The 18,960-nt window shown below is 37.9% G+C and overlaps 1 protein-coding gene and 1 pseudogene across 1 annotated transcript in view; one reads left to right on the plus strand and one right to left on the minus strand.

Annotated features, from left to right (window-relative positions):
• The window catches only part of GHR (growth hormone receptor), a 302,533-nt gene that overhangs the window by 30,655 nt on the left and 252,918 nt on the right, over positions 1-18,960 (plus strand). The window lies entirely within an intron of this gene.
• On the minus strand, positions 12,977-17,134 carry LOC105718049 (SERPINE1 mRNA-binding protein 1-like; annotated as a pseudogene).

Raw genomic sequence — 18,960 nt, forward strand, 5'->3', positions numbered from 1 at the left:
CTCCAGTTTATTAGTAAAGGAGTAGCACTGATACTAGAATTTTGGTATCAAAATGTTGGACTAAGAAGTCAGAAGACTTCGATCTGTGTTCTTTTTCTCCTGCTAGCTTTAATCTCTGGGCCGCAGTTTCCTCATTTATACAATAGGTTTGACCAGATTAGTGATCTTCAACTTTGACTGTATCTTAGAATAATTTTACTCTTGAAAAATTAAATTAGAAATTTTGGGCCGGGTGCAGTGGCTCAAACTTGTAATCCTAACACTTTGGGAGGCTGAGGAAGTTGGGTCACAAGATCAGGAGTTTGAGACCAGCCTAACCAATGTGGAGAAATCCTGTCGCTACTAAAAATACAAAAATTAGCTGGGTGTGGTGGCTTGTGCCTGTAATCCTAGCTACTTGGGAGGCTGAGGCAGGAGAATCGCTTGAAACGGGGAGGCAGTGGTTGCAGTGAGTGAAATCGCACCACTGCACTCCAGCCTAGCGACAGAGTGAGACTCCATCTAAAAAAAAAAAATTAGAAGTTTCACTGGGCGAGGAGGAAGGCAGAGATATTTTTGAAGTTCTCAGGTGATACAATTCTGTTTTAAGGTAGGACTATAAATCATGGGACTACATCAGAGGTTCTAATTAGAAATCTATAGATTATTTTTCTCAGGGTGTGGGTATAGTGCTTAAATGTCTTTTAAATTTGTTACCAATGTGGGGAAAAAAAAGATTTCCAGCTTCTCTTGAAAAATGGAAATATTAGGTAGCAGTTGGGCTTATGTTTCTGAGTGGTAAAAATTAAACAAAGTAAACCAGTTTCCACTTTATTTGTTCCTGTTACCTTCCTGGCTCTTGAAGGCATTGTCATTTGTGAAAACTAAACTAGATAGTCTTTAAAGTCTCCAATTATTTGAATTGCTTATTTTCACAGCTGGAAAAGAGATGGTAAACAAACTATACCTTTATCTATAAGCTAGTTGGTTTATGAAATCAAAGGGAACTTAATCTTTGAATATGGAAAAATCCCAGGGTCCAGTGGAAGGGGAACTCCATCTCATTAATAGCAGAACTCCACACACTACTATGGAAAAGACACCCACCTGGGGTTAAGAGGGAAGGAGACGGAAGAGGACTTAATTCATTTTCCGGGGATTTTTAATGAAGCTTTCTCCTCTTTCATTATTTCTTGTTTGGGAGCTGGATCATTAGCTGGGATCTGACTGGCTTTCCCCAGGAAGTAAAAAGGCGATTAACAGAGGTTTTGCTCACTTCTTCCTGTGATTTGCTGTGGGAAGCCTCCCAGGTTCTTCCCTTCCCTTCTCTGTGGCTTTCATCTTTATGGCTTCTTGCTGTGTCTCTCTGAGAGCAAGTACCTCGGTGAAGAAGGCTGAGTGTATGGTTTATTGGCAACTGCCTGACATTGAATTGAATTGGTTATATTTGAATTATTAGAATTTTACAAATTTAAAATATGCACTGGAATTTTGGAGGACTTCTTACTCAAATTGAATAATCCTTTGTGCCTTGTTAAATTTTAAAAAGTCACACTATCAACATTATGACATATGGTATATAAGATGGCAATAATAAAAATAACACTTACTATCACTTTATGTGCCAGCAGTGTTCCAAGTGGTTTGCATAAATATCAAATTTATTCCACACAATTATTCTATGAACTAAATGTTATTATTTCCTAGTTTATAGGTGAGGAATACAAAGGATCAAAGCAGTTATTTGATTTTTCTTCTTTCAAAATTAGGGGAAGTGAGATACATTAACCTGTATAACCAGACCTCTGTTAACTGTTTCTGGTAAATTCCAATGTGCACTAATTTTCCAAAGACAAAGCACAGTATTATTAGATGAAATACTATTTTTTTTCTAGTCCCTCAAGGTGCTTACTAGCTATATTGTTACTGCCTTTTGATGTTGTTTATATAGGTGGATTACAGAATTTTCATGAACATAATAAAATCTTGACTTTATCTAAGATTATTGCCTATTCTTACCCCCTGCAAAGTAAAAAGTTCAAAATAGCATTAGTAAGGCAACCAAACTACTTACTAGCCACATGAACTTACTAGCCTCTCTTCCTCAGTTTCCTTGTTGGGAAAATGGACAATACCTAACTCGGCTCATAGGGATATTTCTAGAATCAGGTGTAATATCCAAAAAAAAATCTTTTATTTTTCCAAGAAGATACCCATGTATATCTTAGGTACTGAAGTATTCATTGTGATGTAGAACATAAAATGTTTATTCTTTTGCTTAGGAACAGCTATCCATAGAGATTTTTCCATTTTAGTGATGTAATCCCATTAAAGACTTTTAGATTGATTAGACAATGAGAATGTTTTGTCTCTCAGAACTGAGGCTGAAAGTTGATTTCATTCTCTCACTTGTTCCCAGCAAAGGCTCCTTCCATGCTATCACCAGCTAACTGCTGCCAGGCTCTTTTCAGTGCAGATGGACAACATGATGGATTAATTTCTCTTGCTGAAGTCATTTCTACTCTTCATTGCTGAAAGGTTGCTTATCTATGTGCTCAGCTTCTTGAATAAGTTGGCACAGTCAGTGAATCTCCCCTTGTATAGTTCATACTAACTTGTCAGTAAGAGAACTGTTGGGTGCCGGAAGGGAGTGGGGTGACAATAGCTTTTGCCTGCTAAGCAATCTAAATTATGAGTTGAGTCTTTCATTCATTGCTATATGTGTGGTTACATGCTTGTTATTAACTAACTGTTGATGTTTATGGGAAAAATAGCTGCCTTTTAAAAAGAAAAAAACTGAAAACAGGCATCCACATTTTTCTCAGGTCTTAATCCCTGGGTGAGTGGGTATATGTATATGCATATCTATATACATGTATATGTAAATATAAATTTATATATATGTGGTGTATGTGCATACCTAGTGTAACAATGCTATATATGATTCATGGGGCTAATTCAGCAAGGACAACAGTAACAAAAAGGCCAGGGAATGATCTTCTCCACTGAATGCTTCAGATGCCCAAGAAACTTATTTGTCTTTCATATTGTGGGATAAAATAAAGCTTTATTTTAAAGTAACTTTCACAGATCTTTAAAAAGAATTTTTTTTTTTTTAGAGACAAGATCTTGCTCTGTTGCCCAGGCTAGAGTGTAGTGGCATGATCATTATTCACTGCAGCCTGGAACTCCTGAGCTCAAGTGATCCTCCTGCCTCAGTCTCCTGAGTAGCTGGGACTACAGGTGCAGGCCACTATCTGGCTAATTTTTTTTCCCTTATTTTTGGAGACAGGATCTGGCTATGTTGCCCAGGCTGGCCTCAAACTTCTGGAGTCAAACAATCCTTCTGCCTCTGCCTCCAGAGTAGCTGGGATTACAGGCATGAGCCACTCAGATCCTTTTACGTTGCACGTATAAAACCAATATTTTAAAACTCAGAGCAATCTTTTTTCATCCTTGGAGTAACCTTATGAAGATAGTAAAGAATAAATGCTCTGAGATCTATAATCTCTATTATTTTAAAGATTTATAAAAAAAAGAGTTTTTGTTTTTATAACTAGTATTTTATGTAGTTATAGTAGTTTTTTATAAATGTATAAATGCGTTTATTAAATTTTAATGTTTTAAAAATTTATTTTGGAGCTTTATTTTGGCTTCGAGATAATTTTAAGTCTTTTAAAGGTTACTTATTAATACAAGTTTCAACTTTTATTTGTTCAAACTCAATTAATGAAAATTTCTGCTTAAATGAAAAGGTTTTACTTTCAACTTCTTCAGGATTAACTTGAAAGAAAATGTTGTTCAACTCAAGAAGCTATACATATTACACCACCAAATGCCTGATTTCTGGCACTAATAAATTAGTTTTTTTGAATACATCTACCTTAGCATTGTATATACTTCCATTTTAAAGGCTAAATGCCAGTTGTTACCTGTGTTTCAGTCACAGATTTTTACTAAACTTTGCTCCCTGGTATAAAACACAGAATGGGAATTTGCAGTGTAATTATGAAAAAATTCAATTTGTTTTGTATAGTAAGAGCCTATAAGCAAGGTAGAAATGATTAACTGAAGAAACTGAATGATAACATCCAAGCTGAGTGCCCATTCAAGAATCCAATCCCATTCACGATAGCTGCAGAAAGAATAAAATACCTAGGCATACAACTAACCAAGGAGGGGAAAGACCTCTATAGCAATTATTATAAAACATTGCTCAGAGAACTCAGAGATGACACATACAAAAAATAGAAAAACATTCCATGCTCATGGATAGGAAGAATTGTGAAAATAGCCATACTACCCAACACAATTTACAGATTCAATGTTATTCCTATCAAACTACCAATGACTTTTTCCACAGAGGCAGAAAAAAACTTTGTAAAAATTCATATTGAAAAAAAAAAAAAGCTCAAATAGCTAAGGCAGTCCAAAGCAAAAAGAACAAAGCTGGAGGCATCATGTTATCTGACTTCAAATCATACTACAAGGCTACAGTAACCAAAACAGCATGGCACTAGTTCAAAAACGGACACATAGACAAATGGAACAGATTGGAGAGCCCAGAAATAATGCCACACACCTACAACAATCAGGATCTTTGATAAAGTTGACAAAAACAAGCAATGGGAAAAGGACTCTCTATTCAATAAATGGAGCTGGAAAGCTAGCTAGCCATATGTGGAAGATTGAAGCTGGACCCCTGCTTACACCATATAAAAAATCAACTTGAGATAGATTAAAAACTTAAATGTAAAACTTAAAACTATAAAAAACATTAGAAGATAACCTAGGAAATGTCATTCTAGACATAGGACATGGCAAAAATTTCATGATAAAGATGGCAAAAGCAATTGCAACAAAAACAAAAATTGAGAAATGGAACCTAATGAAACTAAAGAGCTTCTACACAGCAAAAGAAACTATCAACATAGTAAACAGCCTACAGAGTGGGAGAAAATATTTGCAAACTATACATCTGACAAAAGTCTAGTATACAGAATCTATAACAAACTTGAACAAATCAACAAGCAAAAACCAAGCAACCCAGTTAAAAAGTGGACAAAGGATATCAACAGACATTTTTCAAAAGAAGACATACATGTGGCCAACAAGCATATGAAAAAATGTTCAAATTCACTAATCATTACAGAAATGAAAATCGAAACCACAACGAGCTACCGTCTCACAAGTTAGAATGGTTGTTATCAAAAAGTAAATGAAAAACAGATGCTTATGAGGTTGTAGAGAAAAGGGAATGCTTATACACTGCTGGTGAGAATGTAAATTAGTTCAGCAATTGTGGTAAGCAGTTTGGTAATTTGTCAAAGAACTCAAAATGAAATACCATTAGACCCAACAATCCCATTATTGGATATAAACCCATAGGAATAGAAATCATTTTACCATAAAGACACATGCAATATGTATTTTCATTGTGGCACTATAACAAAGACACAATAACAAAGACATGGAATCTAAATATCCATCAAGAGTAGATGGGATAAAGAAAATGTGGTACATACATACCATGGAATACCATGCATCCATAAAAAGAAATGAGATCATATCCTTTGCAGCAACATGGATGAAGCTGGAGGCCATTATCCTAAGTGGACTAACATGGAACAGAAAACCAAATACCACATGTTCTAATTTATAAGTGGAAGTTAAACACTGAGTACATATGGACACAAAGAAGATGACAACAGACACTGGGGCCTACTTGAGGGTAGAGGGAGGGAAGAGGATGAGGATTAAAAAACCACCTGTCAGATACTGTGCTTATTACCTGAGTGGCAAAATAATCTGTACGCCAAACTCCTCTGATATGCCATTTACCTATATACAAACCTGAACAGTACCCCTGAACTTAAAATAAAAGTTAAAAGAAAAAAAAAAAACTATGAATGAGTGTGATGCTAGGATAATATTATAATGCAGGGCTATTTTTTTGTGTGTTTGCTAGTAGGGCTTGAAAGTTGATAAATAAGCCCTATAGTCCCAATCCACTAGTGATGATTTTCTAGCCTTTGAAATTCAAGCTACTGCTCCTCCACTTTGAGAGAGACTACATGAGAATTGTACCCAGCCTGGGGCTTTAGACACCATTGTTCAAATCTTATCAATTTCTAGCCATGTGTTATAGACTGAATGTGTCTTTCAGCTCCCCAGATTCATAGGTTGAAGCCCTAACCTCCAATGTGACTGTATTTGAGATTAGGGCCTGTGAGGTGCTGGTAAAAGTTAAATGAAGTCTTAAGGATAGGTCCCCAATCCTATAGAGTTGGTGCCTCTTATAAGAAGAAGAAGAGACACCAGAGTTCTCTGTCTTTGCTATATGAGGACATGGTGAGAAGTGGCCATCTGCAAGCTCAAAAGAGAGCCCTCACCAGGAACTGAAGTGTCTGGCACCTTGATCCTGGACTTCCCAGCCTCCATAACTGTGAGAAATAAATTTTTTGTTGTTTAAATCACCCAAATTATAGTATTTTATTATGGCAGCCCAAGCTAACTAATATACCATGTTAGCAGGTTACTTAAATTTACTCAATATGTAAGTTACTTAAAATTTCAAATCCTGGTTCTAACTATACTAATCATCACTTTTACTAGCTAACACATTACATTTTCTTCAACTTGCAACATGTTTTTGTTGTGAGTTTTAAGTGAAATCACTGAAGTACTTTGCTTATCATACTGCTGACCCATAGTAGGCACTTAATATCATTTGAGAGGCTCAAAGAGGATCCCATGTTCCCAAATGTGTCTTAGGACCCTCAGCAGCCCAACATACCACCATTAATCATGCTTTGCAGGTGAAGAATTGAAGTCTCCTTGTCTCTAAATATCTGGGATATGCTTTCATTCCTAGGATGAACATTGTCCTTCTGTGCCAATAAGGAAGAAAAAAGGACAGATGTGATTTATAAGAGTAGTTCTAGTAAGTGAAGGGTGGGTCCTAGCAAAGTAGGACACAGCTGCCCCTTGTAATAGTAGAGGGAGGGAAGGAGGCAGGCTGTCTGTATTTTGCCCATCTCAACTCCAAACCCTATCTGTTTATCACAGTGGACCTTTCTTCTGAACTCTGACCTCATTATTTCATTCATTATCCACAAAAGATTCATCAGTGTTCTCCAGGGCTCTTAGAATAAATCTTTATCATTTTTCCAAAAAGCCACAAGGTCTGACACCTGTCTTCCTTCTTCCAGCTTCACATCAGAATCCTCCTTTTTGGCAGTAGCCACACTGATCATTTTCCAGGTCTCCAAACTCAGCATTGCTTTCCATTGTGAGCTCCTTACATCATGACTGTCAGCCCAACTGTCATTTCCTTGGGGAGGCCTTCCCTGAACCCTGAGACTGGATCATATTCTCATATCATGTGCTTTCATAGCACCATGAATGTCTCTTTGGTGGCCATCACCAGCAGGATAATTCTCTGTTTATCTGTTTGACTGTTTCATAAATGTTTGTCTTCCTCCCAATGGTCAGTCAGCACTTTTGGAGCCACTTATGTTTTGCTCCTGGTTCTACCTCCACACAGGATGTTTCTTGGTATTTATGGAAGGGGACATGAAGAAAGAAAAAGTCCAATGCATGAAGATTTATCCAGTGAAACTGAGGCCTGAATATCCAGCTTTAGGGAAGCCAGCTGCTAACAGGACAGACTGGTAGGGACTAGGTGAGGAGAATGGAAAAAAGCAGGGAATGAGCATCACTTTCTTCAAGATTTTGCCTCTGGAAGACCCCCTCCAAGTAACAGATTCCAAAGAGATTGTGGATGTTCTCCCTGTGGTATAGTGTCTCCTGTCCTGTCAGAAACATGGTACCCAGAGGTCAAAGCTGCTGCATAAGCAAGTTATCATGAAACTGTTCCAGGACAGGTATCAGAAGTGGGGTCTTAAAAAATGAATATTAAATCCAATGTTCACCCAGATACATTTCCAACCCACATAAGGACACTGAATTTAACAATGGAAGCAGAAGTTACTCCGTTGAGGACTTATTTGAAATGTTGGTTTTCTCTTGTCCATCTGATACAGGTCATAGTTTGGTTTTCTGTCATTAGATTGATTTTCATGTTTCTCAACTCAGACTCTCTGTGAGTCAGAGATAAGTTTAATTTTTCAGCATGGCCATAGGAATGATGAAGTCATGCCTCATTAACATGAAGCTAAGCAAAATTTAACAGTACTTGTTTAGGATTCCTTTTTTACTTTTCTACACAAAAAGAGTTATAAGGGGAAATCATAAACTTTAGATATGAGTAATTGCCTTAATTCAGATATAGGTTTAAACCATTTTGTCATAATATGTAAATGAATGATTACTTTTTTCCCCACAGGTCTATTTACATAATCTCAAATTAGAGATTATTTGAGATCTCATATTTGAGATTTACATAATCTCAAATAGATGAGATTATTTAAATAATTACCTTATATAAACATAAGGTTACTCATTATTGAAAGCAATTTTCTTTTTTTGTTTCTGGTTTATTATGGTTTGAGAGTGAGCCTTTTTGTTTTAGATATTTGACAACAAAATGCATGTGTGCATGTGCATGTGTGTGCATGTTTGTATATGTGTATGGATATGTATATCTAGGAAGGTCCTCAAATCCAAAAATTATAATTCAAGATTGTAATGTCAGCACTTCCTATTGCATAGTTTTATAATGGGGATATGTAGTTGTGCATTAAAGTACAGTAGTGAAATGGAAAATCAGTATGTGTTAAACATGAATGAATTAGTAATTATATTAATATCTGAATGGGAACTAGCATACAATCTAACTTAAACTTTTGAAAAATAAAAAAATTCCAGAAAATAATTGATGATAACTTGGTTTAAATATTACAATGATAAATATTTCAAGAATAAGCTATAAAAATAAGGAGGTAGATTTATTATTGTAAGGCTCATACTAAAAGATTGTAATATTTACTTAACCTTTTCTTTATTTAATTTAGAATAAGATTACTGTCATCTCTCTCAGCATTTATGTAATAATGTTTTATTTACTTTTCCATTAAGAACTACTGAGATAAATAAGGAGTCCTGGTGAATGAAATATAATTTAATAAGCAGGGACTTTTTTAGGTGAAAATTAATCATGTCCTGCTATAAATGCAGATTCAGGAAGAAGCTGAATAGACAAGCTCCATGATTTAGTCAATGATACGACTTCAGGGAAAGTGCTTTTTTGCCTTGTTGGCCATATATTTTAATACTTGCATTGAAAATAGAATTACATCCCAAGATTATGAGGGTTGTGAAATTTTATAATTAGGTATTTAAATCCTAAATTGATTAGCAGCAGTATAAACATAGAAATGGATTTTGGGTTAAATCTGAGAACTATTTTTTTGTACTAAAATTTGCATATAGATGACAATAGGAAAATCAAATGTTTTCCTGGAAAATTTTCAAATGAGACAGATAGTCATCTTTCTGGAAATATGAAATAAAGGGGAGTGGTAGTGGTTGGACTATAAACCTCTTTGGAGACCTTTTAATATTTAACTGTAATTTGTATGTTTTGTCATCATTGAATCTTCAAAACAGAAAATACTTAGAAATAATTTAGTGTTACCCTGTTGATATTGCCAAAAATACCAAAGTCCTCAGAGTCACATAACTTAATTCAGTCAGAGCTGGTACTAGATGCTCAGTCTTCTGATTTCTAATTCAGTTTGCTTTCATTATCTACTGCCTGCTGCTGACTCAGAGCTCCTCAGTTATCTGCAAGTGGATGTGTTTATTGAACATTTATGATGTACATACACTGCTCTCAATGCGAAGGACGTAATGGTGAATGGGAGCTTACTTTCTAACTGAAAAATTCGTTTTCCCTCTGTGTTCCAATTGAAAGTGTCCTTTTGCTTTATCTGGAGCAGAAAGTTGTAAGTTTGTTTAGTTTCCTTTTGAAGTTTTAGAGAATTGGCAGTGGGCTCATGTCGTCAGAAACACATACATGCAACGCTCAGATGCACTGTGTGAATGAGCTCTCTAGAAGCTGGTAGATTATGGAAAGGAAGGCAGCTCAGAAAGAGAGCAGACAAAGTCAAAAGGAAAGAGAGAAGAAACAGGCAAGTGTGGAGCAGAGGAAAAGTAGGAGGGTCATGAATCCATTCTGCAGGTGTGTGCTGAGGAACTGGAAGAAGGAAAATGACCAGGGAAGTCTCTGCCATGTTACCTTAGTTTTGTTAAGGGTATAAAGGGATTGAAGAGGGTTTAACTAGGCCATCCCCAACCCTAGGTCATCCTTAGAGTTCTTGGCAGAACTAATACTCTAAATTATGAATGGCTGTGTGTGCACACACACAGGATGCACTTACTAAATCTATCATTGTGAGTGTCTTCTGTCTTCACCACTACAAAGAAAGGAAGGAAATGTGACCCTCTTTTCCAGATTAGAAATAACTAGGACATAGTAACACAAATGATTGAATTACATTGTTTGAAATAGTGCACTGCAATATATTTATTTTGGGGCAAATAATAAAGAAATGAAAAAGGAAGAGATTCTCCTTTGAGAAAAAGTTGGTTTTGTATTGCCAATTGAGCAACTCTGTGAACATTCTAAAGATAAAGAATGATTATTCTGTAAAGCGCTGGGGTTTCTGGTGCTATGTGACTAAGACTGGTTCCTTGTTGTCTAAGTTACATTATTGAAAAGCAGAGGGATCCCCTGGTTAGGAACAAGTATCTGAGTCAAGAGTTAACATGTAGAATAGCTGGGCCCAGAGGTTGCTGTCGAGTTGACAAAGCCAGTACAGTGTATTTGAACAGAAAAAGTTTGATTTTCTTGTACTGAATGTGATGATCTTGAAGAACAGATTTTTTTGCATGAATATAAATCTTTATTTTCAGTTATTACCCACCAGTAAGAGAAACTGAGGTTCATAGTTTTAGCTCTTGACACAAAGTGAACTAAGAGGCAAATTTATATCTGTCAGATACAACTAATGGACCAACGTTTTAAGTTCAGGCTGTCTTGAAAACTTGCAACATACAAGGTATTGCTGTGTTGTCTCACGAGAGCAATGGATGACTGAGTAGAAGTTGTGAAGTGTTTTTAATAGCAGGTGTTTTCTATAGTATGTTGCTGGAAATCAAGGTTTATAAACATGGTACATGTTCAGAAACGAGTTAGATACTTGACAAGTCTAAACACACTGATTTAGGAGTGCGTATGTTATAGTCTCAAGAGGGGTCAATAATCCATATGGACTAAATTAATCTCTGAGTGGCAGATATGTTTGTAAATATAAAATTATATTAGACATTAGCACCAGTGCAGAACATACTTAGCATCACAAGATCCAAAACACCAGCATGTTTATCCATCATTGAAAACCATTACCTCCGTCCTAAAATGTCAGAATAGTAGGTAACTGAGATTAATAAATCTAATCCAAATGAGTAACTCTTGTAATGTACAATTTCTCTTTTAGAAGTATATGTGAGAACCAATCAGCTAAATAGAAATGCTTAAGATTGAATATGGCCAATATTTTTAAAACTGGACATTACCATACACAGGTAGAATATTTCTAAAAATGAAGTGATGAACGATTCTTAAAACATTTTTTAAAATTCCTTCCCTGTTTATCAATAAATGTGGCAGAATAAAAGGCAATCCTAGAAAGTTGTTTTTATTCATCATTCTCTCCACGTATGTTTTAATAAGTGGTGATGCTCCCATTAAAGGAATCCATTATTAACCTAATTTTCTAATGGAGGAAGAGGGAAAAGATAATTACTACTTTCTGTGGAACAAATACTCAGCTTAGGACCAAATAATAGCAATCTTGGAAATTTAGAAACAGTAAAGATTTTTGGTTTACATTTCATGGATGGCGCTGCTGTTCCAACCTTATAAAGTAAAGCTGTCTGCTTTCCAAATTCCAAAAATTAAAATACTCCCCCACCTCATCCTACCAACCAGTGCTTTTTTTGTTTTTTTAACAAGGAAGGTTAAATGGTTGCTGATTATGGATGTACCATTTTGATTTTGGGACCTCTCACACACAGAAATCATACCAAATGACCAGATACTTATTTTACAGAACAGTTTAAATATTACGCATTGGCCAAATCAACTTATTCCACCCACCGTGGTTATGGGGGGACCCATGCCTATTAAAGTACTTTACTTGACAGGATGTGTATACCCACAATAAATAGCTTAAACGACTTTCACCAGTAAGATGTCTAGTTTAGATTTTAAAATGGGAAAGTCATGCATTTAAAAAGTAAATATAGTTGAAAATGTAAATCATTATAATTTGAACCTAATAAACTATGAAAGGAGCAAGGTTAATGAACCAATGTGCTTTGAATTTGTTCAAGTGCTGATATTTCTCTATATAAGGATTTAGCATATATGTAGAACAGCTATCATGAGAAGTGAAAAAAGATTTTTCTCCAAAAATGAAAATATTAAAACCAAGTTAAAATACATATAGTTAGTATTCCACACAGCACAAAATTTGACAAATCAAAGTTTAACATGTCCCAGTTGACCATGTGTGAAAATGCAAATCAGGTGTTGAAACCAATATGTCCAGTATTTAAAACCAGTTTGTAATTGGGGGAACGTCTAAATCCTTAATTAAAAAACACAAATGAAGTGAAAGCTTTAAACTGTTTACACACTGTTCACACCTGTATTTCAAGTTTGGAAAGGCATATTTGCAAGCAGCAATACAAAAGTATTCATGAAAAATAGATAATCTCTGAAAATTATGAAAACATCCCTGCTACCAATACATTTCTAAATACAAAACTGACTACCATATTTGTTACTTCTGTGTAGCAAGAGAAGTTCATTTTTAAAATGGATAAAATTCAGTTTTTAGGTGTGAGTGGTATGGATGACAGCCTTTTTTTTTTTTTTTAATTTCATAGTCATTTGGAATTCTTAAGCATGCAAAAGATTTTAACAGAAGGGTTCACAAAGGAACCAGGGTTGTCTTATGGCATCCAGTTAAGCCAGAGCTGGGAATGCCTCTGGGTCGTCCACATCAGGAACAGAAGCACTTGACTTGTCAGTCCTGTTGCCACAGTTTGGGCATCCACCACACCTGTGTCCACCTTGTCCTCCCCTGCCACCACATCCTGGGTGGCAAGGTCTCCAAACCTGATCTTCAAGTGAGACTTTATATCTCTATTTGCTGGCTTCTGGAAATGATGGTCCATAACCAAATCTTAAGCATGAGCCTCTTCACTTGAATTTATGCAGAACAAATCCCTTCTTCCCCTTCCCATAGACACCTTCATTTGGTTTTCGGATATTAGATTCTACTTTTGCCCAGTCCTTATTTTGAATAGCCTCCACTCATCCAGAGTCATCTCTTTTGGACCCTCCTCTTTTACCTCTTCAACTTCATTCTTCTTATTTTCAGTATCTGCTATTGATGACGTTCTTCACCTTCAGATGTTTCCTCAGTCGCATTTGATTGATCCAAGTCACTGCAATTATAAGATATTTGTTTCTGAGGCCTGGCATGGTGGCTCACACCTGTAATCTCAACACTTTGGGAGGCCGAGGTGGGTGAATCATGAGGTCAGGAGTTTGAGACCAGCCTGACCAACATGGTGAAACCCCCGTCTCCATTAAAAATACAAAAAATTAGTTGGGCATAACGGCCAACACCTGTAATCCCAGCTACTCGGGAGGCTGAGGCAGGAGAATTACTTGAACTCAGGAAGCAGAGGTTGCAGTGAGTCGAGATTGCACCCCTGCACTCCAACACGGGTGACAGTGAGAATCCTCTCAAAAAAAAAAAAAAAGATGTGTTTCTGAATGTATTTTGGGGACTCTGTTAATTCTTCTTTGACAGTTCCCTAGTTGTGAGATCTGCTACCTCCCTGTTTGTCCTTGATGCTTCAGTCCACTGTAATGTGAAAAAGATCTATCTCGTCCACTATGCCTGTCAAATTCATGTTTGCCACGAGAATCAAATTCATCTCCTCAGCCCATACCATGTCCACAGCCCCCTCGACCTCTTCCAAGATCACCATGACCTCAAATAGGTCAGTCAATAATCGCTCTATCAAGTGAAAATTTGCCTCCTTCACCCTTTTATTCAAGCGACTTTTCAAATTTTAGTTCACGAGGTGGTAGCCTTTTTGGTCTTCTGTCAGTTATTTTCTTTCACCCCGAAGTTGTTGATCAGGTCTTCTTCCAGCTCACCTTATTCCTTCCTTTTTTTTTTTTTAACCTTTAGCAAGCTTTATTCTTTGACTCCTCTATCTAAGAAGGGGGCTGTTAGTTGCATCTCACCCAAATGGAATATGATGGGAATTGGGGGCTTGAGTTGTTTGGAGAAGGAGTTGTTGATCTTAGCAGATGAATATAGCTGATATGTGGTGTCCATCAATTCTTGAGGGCTTGGCCATACGGACTAGGGAATGGTCAGAACAGACTCATCATAGATTCCCCAGAGCTTTACAATACCAAGGTTCAGGAGGTATAGTCAGTAAGGAAAAAGGCCATTTCCTATTTCTGTCCGTTTCAGGTACAGTAGACAGTTAAGGTTTTTTGTTTTACCTGGCAAATTTAAAAATTTTTAAAGTTACCTAGGAAATGGGAAGCTTACAAACATTCGTAAGTTAATTGTTGAATTGCTACCCCAAGTGGTTTCCTTATTACCTAGTCACCACCACCACTTAACCAGAAGTACCAGAATACATGGTTTAACCAGAATTCAATCAGGCAGATAACCTGCCTGTGACTCAAGCGATCATCAGAGTTTTAAAAAGCAAAATTAAGCAAAAAAGACCTTTCCCCAAATAGCATCATTACTATTTAGCCTTGTATGACCCATTCCTAAGAAAGCCACATTCCATTTCAGAAAACATGACCGCTTAAGGTACAGTTAAAACAAAGTTCTTGCCTTTAGGTGCTTACTTTTTGTTTTCTTTAAATTAGCCTCTGAGATGCTTATCTTATGTTTTGTGCTGCATTCCTGAAAACTGTAACTTTTAAAGACATAGGCCTAATCTTTATAAAGGAGGAAGAAAACAGCAAAGAGGTGTCTCATTTGGGAGGCAGAAGGTTAAGACCAATGCTAGAAGTTTTCCTCTTCCTTACTTGTTATTCAACAAGATGTGGTGTCGCATAAGGTATGTGTTGGAAATGAAAGCTACACCACACTTCTTGCATTCATAAACCCTCTTCCCACTGTGGGTTCTCTGGTGCACGGTGAGGCCCAGCCTCTGAAGGCCTTCCCACACTCATTACACGTGTAAGGTTTTTCTCCATTATGGATTCTCTGATGAATAAGTAGGTATGAGCTGCATGTGAAGGCCTCCCCACATTCATTACACACATAAGGACGATTTCCACTGTGAATTCCCTAGTGGACAATAAGGCAAGAGAGCTGACTGAAGACTTTCCCGGATTCACTGCGGCGTGAAATTCTCTAGTGCGTAATAAGGTGTGAAAACAACTAAAGTCTTTCCCACACTCTTTATACTCATACGGCTTCTCACCACTATAGCTTCGCTGATACACAATAAGATTTGCACTCTGGGTGAAGGCTTTGCCACAATCGTTATAGGCAATGGGCTTCTCCCCACTGTGGATCCTCTGATGGACAATGAGGTTTGAGCTCCGAGTAAACATTTTCCCACACTCTACATTCATAGCATTTTTCTGTAATGTGAACTTTCTGGTGCCAATCAAGTTGTGAACTATAATCAAGTCTTTCTCACATTCACTGCACTTAAAGGTTTTTTTCTAAGGAGTGAATTTTTTGATGTACGATCAGATTAGAACTCTGAGTGAAGGCTTTCCCACATTTTGAACAAACATAAGGTTTCTGTCCAGTGTGGATTCTCTGATGCACAAGGCTTGCACTCTGAATGAAGGCCTTCAAAGGGTTCCTGACATTCAAAGGGTTTCTCCCCAGTGTGGATTTGCTGATGTACAACGAGGTTTGCACTCTGCACGAGGCTTGCACTCTGAATGAAGGCCTTCAAAGGGTTCCTGACATTCAAAGCGTTTCTCCCCAGTATGGATTTGCTGATGCACAACGAGGTTTGCACTCTGACTAAATCCTTTCCCACACACACTTCATGTAAAAGACTTTTGCCCAGGCAGAGTTTTAAAATTTTTAACAGTGCCAGAACTAAGGCTGTATTTTCCCCGAGATTTCTTACATTTCTGGTCTTCCTCTTCTTTGAAGCTTTCAGGTAAGTGACAGTCATTCACTATCACTTGTCTGAAATCTTTCTTTTCTCTCTTCATTCTCTGCCTCTTTAACACATTTCCTTTATCACAAGCTTCTCCTGATTCAGGTCCTTGAGGATCAGCTTTCTGGATTCTTCCTGCTATGATGAGGGGTTTTTCAGCTTCCACACATATCTCCGTTTTTGGAACCAGTAACTGTAGGGTCTTGGTTTCAGCCAGCACCTTTTCTTCCTCTTCTAATCCATCAAGGCCTGTCTGAAGACCCTCCCAGGACCTAGACTTTGATGTTCTCGGAGTGCACTTGTTGGCTGGATGCCTGACCTGGGAAGCTTTCTTCTTCATCCTCCTTTTTCACCTTCACTGGAGCTAGGGCCACAGCTTCTCTCAATTCTGCAATCATCTTCTCTGCTCAGCAGGTAAACTCCAGTAACTGGGAGCTGCCCAGCAGAGCTCAAACCCCAACTAAGCTTTATGTTTCAAAAGCTTCTTCTTGAATTTCTTCCCACGGCCAAGATGAGTATCGCCTTACCTGGCAGCTGAGAGGCCTGACCTGAGTTCACTGGCTCTGAAGTAGGAAGCTGGCAGACGGGGACCTCAGCTCCTACTGGCACGAGAACAATGATCCTTACTCCTTCTTTATTAAGCGCCGCAAGATGGCTGCGTCTTCTCTTCTTGTCAACCATGCCAACGCTGTGGGGAGGGGGGGGCAGCGGGTTTTGGGGGTCTTTCTGGCACTCCTTTCGCAGTTGTTTGCCTGCCACTTTGGAGTTGGTCTGGGCCAGGCCTGAGCTGCGCAATTGGCCCCAGGATCCCCAGTGCTGCCCCCACCGGCTTCTTTTTTCTCGTTCTCTGCTGCCTTCAGCATAAGAAGTCTAATTCGTCGTCACATAACTGGTCAGATTGGTGTGTGACCACGCAGCCGAAGCCTTCCTGTAAGTGCCCAGGCATGATGGTGGCTCGTGGCGGGTACCTCCACGGATTGCAGCAAGCCGCACCGAGCCAAGAGCGCCTGCTTCAGCTCTTCCCACAAGATCGAAAGACAGATTTTTAAAAATCTGTCTGTAAATGTCAGGCCAGGTAAATTTCAAAATGAATTTTTAAAGTCTCTAAAATGGAGTTATGTTTAATTATCACTTTATGACAAATTAAAAGATAATTCTAGATAATATTATTTTAGAAAGAAGCCTCTCGTTGTGGGAAAGGGAGATAGTTTGGAAACTTGATATAAGACCCTTAGTGTCTATTTTATTACTTACTGCTAACAAACTGCATTCTCTCACTCTTCACTGAAAAAGGTGGGTCCGGGGAACTTATGAAAGCCTAATGGGAAGTGAGAAAAGGAAATTATTTCTTATATTTGTATGTGTACAAACAGTTGATAAAGCACGAAGTGTAGTGGTGGGGTGGATTATTCATACACATTGGGATAAAAGGGACAGTATAATTATTCCCACTTATAGATAATGAGATCTAGGCTTCACATTTTCACTTCTCGAATATTCCACTTTGGCAGAACAGTCTACTATCTGCCTCAGCCTATCCTGGAGATGTCCTGGCAGTGGGAGAGGACTTTCTCCTTGCTCTGCTCCTACAGTTTGTCTCTGCCAGTCATGTCTGAGCCCCTTGTCTCAGTGCCTCACAAGGCCTCTTCCACTGACCGGGATTCAGGCATCTTCTCAGAACCTTCATTCCCCTGACAGTGGGACCACCCAGTCACAGACCCTGGGTAGTGCGAAGAGGAAGGCAGACTCCTCACACTCAGAGGCCCAGGACTCTCTTGGCCTCGCTTCCTGTGACATCTGTATCACCCAGACAACTGGGAAATTGAAACCAGATGCTAGAACAGAAGCATAAGCTGTGTTTCTCAGGCTTGGACTTTACCTGGGCTGTTGCTTTATTTTCTGGATGTTTACTGATTTTTAGAAGCATGTGGGTTTCTTTCTGTGAAGTTCCTAGGGACACTTACTGAGTGGGGACAGTTATTCATTTTGTCTTTCAGACATAGTAAATACATGGGGGATGTGTGTGTATTTGTGTATACATACACACACATACACACACACACATATCCTGCATTGTTTGCTTAGAATCATGCCTCACAATTATTAACTGCTTTTTCTTCCTTCCCCTCATCTAATACACCAGAATATTTCAGTTAGCCAAAGGTGAGAATCCAAATTCATATTTGTATTACCAATAGATTTCCCCCAGAATCTTGGGGTATCATTTTATCAGTAACAGTTGAATGCAGATGTTCTGTTGTTGTGTCCAATGCTTGCTTCATTCATATGAAATTTGACTTTTGGCTATTCAAAAAGCAATCACTGCCTTCTTGTTGATTAGCACTAATCACCACACTCTCCTTTCAATAATAAATTTTCCAGAACAAAAATTCTAAACTTACAGATTAGCTTGCTGCAGCCCCTGGCCCCACACTGAAAGGATCTTGCTTGTCATAGGGTCCGTTATTAAACAGAAATGTTCCCTTTAGGGCTCTGGCTCTGTGCAGTGCTCAGGTGTTTCTTACTCAGCTGAAGGATTAATGAATTTAGTTTGAATCTAAATTTGGAGTAAAAAATGCCACTCAGAAGAGCTACTTCTCTGACTGCATTGCCTTCCAACCTTCTTTTCCATCCTTCCTTATTACTGCACGTCGTTGAGGAGTTTATTCATTTATAGCTTTTATGATCTGATTGTAATTATTTTGAAAAAAATTTCATTATACTGGACCTTTTGGATTAACTCCTCCAAATTTTCTTGTGAGGGTACAAGTC

This window comes from Aotus nancymaae, unplaced genomic scaffold (genome assembly GCF_030222135.1).
Source record: "Aotus nancymaae isolate 86718 unplaced genomic scaffold, 86718_ANA_hifiasm-v0.15.2.pri h1tg000014l, whole genome shotgun sequence".
Lineage (NCBI taxonomy): Eukaryota > Metazoa > Chordata > Mammalia > Primates > Aotidae > Aotus > Aotus nancymaae.